This window comes from Hyposmocoma kahamanoa, unplaced genomic scaffold (assembly GCF_003589595.1).
Source record: "Hyposmocoma kahamanoa isolate Upper Pololo Valley unplaced genomic scaffold, ASM358959v1 81, whole genome shotgun sequence".
In the NCBI taxonomy this organism is placed as follows: Eukaryota; Metazoa; Arthropoda; class Insecta; order Lepidoptera; family Cosmopterigidae; genus Hyposmocoma; species Hyposmocoma kahamanoa.
In genome coordinates this window covers 334,608-339,854 of record NW_020654080.1, presented here as the reverse complement: position 1 = coordinate 339,854, position 5,247 = coordinate 334,608, and positions in this window count along the sequence as shown.

The window sequence follows — 5,247 nt, the reverse complement described above, 5'->3', positions numbered from 1 at the left end:
CTCCTTATTTTGAAGTTGGAAAAAATCGTATAAAATTCAAAGACATCAGACGAACGAAGTTAAGTTGCTATTATTAGATAATATTGATTTGTAAACCGCAAATAATAATTAAATATGTATGTATTTTTCGCAATCATTCTCAATACTCTTAAATTCACTTTCATGAAAAGCCTCGACGAAGGCTTAAGAATCTTGACCGGCTTTACAAGAGACCACTAATTAATTACGACACATTCTGCCACACATATACACAGTGCTACTACTGGGTAGTACTACTGGGGCTAAGTAATTATTTTCATGAGAAAGCTTATTGGCGAAAGATCCACAAAAAGTTGTATAGGTCCATGACTAGTCCGAGTTTTAAATTTTACCCCGTACACGTCAGAGTAAAAGTAAAACTGACCCTCTGTAAACATTACAACTTACTATTTGAAATGACGCAAAGATGGTACTGGAGAAAGCTGGTACCAAACATGCGAATAAGCTTGCCTTCTAAGAGACTAACAACAATCCAACCTCAAAACCAATAATTGCCACAAACCGCAAAGCTAACAAAAATCTATTAGATAATTTTCTCGCATTTAATTATTTAAAAGTATTGCTTAAAAAATCTTACATAATGTCCGATTATCTCTCAGCTTACCGCGAAGTGAATATACATATATTTTTTGTAACAAACATTGTTTGTTACACAACAGCACGGGTACTAACCGCAAGTAGAGAACTTGGTCGGCAGTCGTCGACCCCGGGTGCATGACCCTAATGCAAAGTCAGTAAGTTTATGCGAGAAGCGTTTTGATTTTTGGTTTATTTCTGCAGGTCGTGGCCGCCGTCGGCGACAGCGCGCGTCGTAGCGGAATTCGTAGCGCTTCCGGAGTGCGTCACGTTCCCACGGACAGCTACACACGCTCTCTTACAAAACCTTTCTGAACGACCCTCTTCGTCCTACATCGTCCATTGATGGGTTAATTTTGACACTTTAAATCATTTACAACTTGCGCCAGGAATGTATAAAATATTGTAAATTGACACATATATGATTGGAATGTCCGGTTTCCAAAGACCAACTTTAAATGCCACCAAGAAATTTCTTCACACAAGTCGAGACTTAACGTTTCTACTTTAGAAACATTACATTGATACTTTTGCAATGTTTTACAAAGTCGTTTTGACTCGGACAAGAAGCAATAGTCATGAATTTAGATGTTAGATTATACTGTATAATAAAGCAAGGAGTTTTGTGGTAGAGAGTAGCGCGTCTCGACCTAAATTGGGCGCGTGCGCTTACACTTAAATGCAACCGCAGGGCGGGTCCTGAGTCAGTTTGTGGAAACTGGGTTATATAAAGACGCTCTTGGAGAATAATAAATAGAGAACAGTTGTCCAGATCGCATTGTGATTCATGATCCTTAGTAGGGGGTGGTTTGCTTTTTAAATTCACCTCCGGCGACATTCTTTGGAAATATAAGGTATTATGATAGTTAACTGGCATGTTCATGCAACCAAATGATGACGAAAGCTCGTAAAAGTGGTTGTTTTCGCGTTCACTGCATATCATGATTGTGATTGTGAAGTAATCCTTTATTATGAGCTGGCCTGACCTAATTCAACGAAACGAATAAGATCCTGTAATAAAGCAGTGATGCATATCCTGACGCTGTAATTTCCATCGATGTAAACAAACGTCCTGATTTAAAATGGACGAAAGTGTCTAGCGTGAGTCAGCCGAAACAGTCACAGCGATAAAACAACAGGAGCATAGATTTACGGCAATTTGAATCCATTACGTATTAAGAATATCGACATGGGTGCGTCACAAAGCGGCGCGGGCACAAGGAGATGCCGCCGTCGATTTCTAGCTAGTTTAACGTGCGCGCGATGCCCGCCCGGTGTGTGTTCGGTGGAAGCCAACGGTCAGGTGATTGTTATGCAGTTATAAAAATAGATTTTCTTAGCTGAATCCAAACTAATTAGCATACAAAAACCTTTCTTCCATTACTTATTGCTCTTCTAGTTTTTGTGTAGTTGAAAAGTTGGTTTAGCGTTTACCAGGACTTGATATTTGTGTAGGTACACTAAAAAAATGGCACAATGGAATGAATCGCGACGTCAGTAATGTTGTTTATGTTTTTTGTCACTTACAAGTGTATTTCTCTACTTCAAGAGGACAGGTAGTATTTCGTCATTCTCATAATTGACAGGGTTCCTTATTTGCAAAATACGAACAACCCCGCAAGACTATATTAATAATCATAAACAACACCATTTGTTACATACATGACTTTTTATAAAACAAGAGAAAATTATCAAAAATAAACTTTTCAAGTTTTTGTTGTTAGTTTAAATGTGCAAGCGTCCTCCCCGACGACGACCCCCGCTCCTGCATTTTGTATCGTACGCACAGACTTATCACTGTTTAGAGCGATGTATTTAAATATTTTTATTTTGGTACGGAAGTAAAACCTGATGAATTATTGAATAGTCATGGGACAAAAGTTATTCTTTATGATGTTAGTACCTATTATAGTCCTGCAAGGACTATAATCCTGGAAGGTATTTTACAAATAACCCCGTCTAAGTAAGTTCATAGATTTATTAATACGCAGAATATTATGTTGCGCTTGCTGTTATTATTTATTTTTTTCTTAAAACTACTTACTGTTGTGAACGAACGTATAAGTACTACGTTCCTGTTACTGTTCATCTTACCATAAGTATGTTCTGTTCATTGCTACTAAATGATAACTGTAATCGAGAAAATTCCTGATTGCCCTTGACATGTAGACTTACCGGAAGTATAATTTAATTGTAATAGGCTGTTGGTTTTCTGTAATAAATAAAATAAGTAAACAACAACAAAGAGTACCTGAAGCGAAAACAATGGAACAGACATAGTATTGCTCTGACATGCATTGTTCGTTGTCAGCAGGCGGGGAATGAATGAACTCACGTTCTCCAAAACAAAGGACGCAATGAATTCTATGGTACATTAAAAGTAGCTAAAAAAGAGAAATTACAATGTTTTTGTCTAACCTGGTGCGGAATGACGAGAGTTATTTTTGAAGGTTAAAAAAATAATGAACCCATCAGGTGAGAACCTAAACAGCAGTAAGTGAAATAGTCGCGCGTAACACATGCGCGCGCGCCAGTCTGGCTGGTAGCGCGCAGAGAATGTAAATCACTGACATCGTATCTGCGGCATAAGATCCGTATTGACTCACGCCTGATCGGTGTCTTACTCATCTTACTAGCATCAACGCAACTTGTGATTTGAAAATAATGTCTGTCAAAGAAAAAAATCAATTGAGTGATTTAAAAGCATTACTGCGTGCCGGTTTTGAAGAATAACAGCGCTGGTGAAATTACAGGCACATGGAACTTTCAACTTATGTCTCAGGGTGACTAGCACAGTGCCCCTCATATCTTTGCGATTTAAAGCTCTGAGTGGCACTGCAACTGTTATGGACAGGCGTGTAGCTTACCACCAGGCGCACGAATTGTTCGTCTCATCAATTAATATTATTAAAAAAAGCCTTCGTAAGTCAGCAGTGATAGCCAGGTCCTATGCTCCCATCCGGAGACGTTCACCACGTGAAAGGGAATATTGTGACGTGACATTATGAAGGTTCATAATCGCACCATCAATAATAAAGTGCCTTAACTATTCAAATTATAAAATGAGATTTGTAAAAAATAACGTACGTGGCACAACATGACAGAACATCAAACAAATATGACAGAATTCTATATAATGTGGAAGACGATATATTAGTTTTATTTTGTTTTAATTTATTAAATTAATTTTGCCACTTTCCCAATTTCGGATTGCGTCATATTATTTTTAACAGTGGACTCTTGGAAAAGGATTGTGAAGACCCCAATCCGCTTTGGGCCAGCATCACGGTCCTAATGATGGTCAAATATGCTAGCGCTATTTAATATTTAATAAATATAATTTGTATTCTGGCAGAATCATATTTTCTACAAAGTTGTAACGAAAACTAAGATTCTTCCACCAGGGAGAGGGCGGTCGCGACTACATCCTTGTTGATTCCGGATGTGTCAAAAAAAGAAACATTTATTTACAAATTTGCGGTTTGAATGGGACGTAACGGATTAGGTAACAGGGTCGGTTTAAGTGGTCTTTTAAACACGAATTGTTGACATGTAAACGGTTTTTTTCTTATCATGCCTATAATACAGTAGAAAAATATGTATATGTACATAATATATTAAAATGCAAAAAATGCCTCCTTTTTAAACTTTAGGTTTTAAACAAAATTACTGTAACAGAACTCTTCTGAGCGAACTAGACAGCTGGACGCCATTTAAAAAACGTGTCTGCTGCAATTAAAAATCTTGTGATACATAAACGATTAAACAAAAACTCGTCACCGTTCCAAAGACGACCCCCATTTAAATCCGCGACCAGTCGTGCGCAAACCGCAAGAAAACAGTCTATTTACTCAGCCGACAGAAAGGCTTGAAGCATCAAATTAACCTGCGGTTTGGCGCCGCCAATCGTTAATCGCCGTCGCTCGGTGCAAGCTTGCCAAAGACCGCAAGTCACTTGGACGTTTTAATCAGGTTGATCCTTTCACTTTCACTTGTTTCACACTAATTTTCGATTAAAGTTTCCAGAAATTTTGTCTAGCCATCTAGCTTAACTTAAATAATATGTCAACAGCAATAGTAGGTAACATACATATACTATTGAGACGAGTATGTAAGTTACAAATAAATCATTGTAAAGTTTTGTGTTGTAATTTCTTTTTATTATACTTATTAGGTGACGAGATGAACAAGTCGTGCGCCTGGTGGTAAGCGACACGCCTGTCCATAAAAGTTCCAGTGCCCCTCAGAGCTGTAGTATTTAGAATTATTTCACAAGGAACTCTACTGCTACATGCTACATATAATAATATACATCTATGCATAATGTCTCGAAAATTCATTGTTTGTTTAGTACAAAATTGCAAGCTTAGCTTGTTTCATCGTCTTTTTTGTGATTGTTTCTTTTATAAAATCCCAATGCCAATTTTTAAGGTTCTAATTCTGCTGGAAGTGATTACCATACTTAATGAATGTTTAAAATAGGGATTTTCAGTTTCGAACATCTGAACTTTATAAATTTTTTTACAACATTTCATATTTTTCACAATTATAGGCGTCGTACTAGAATAAGTGTAATCAATAAGTGTGCACTTAAAATAGATTTTGTTTGTTATTGGTTCGAAAATAACTATT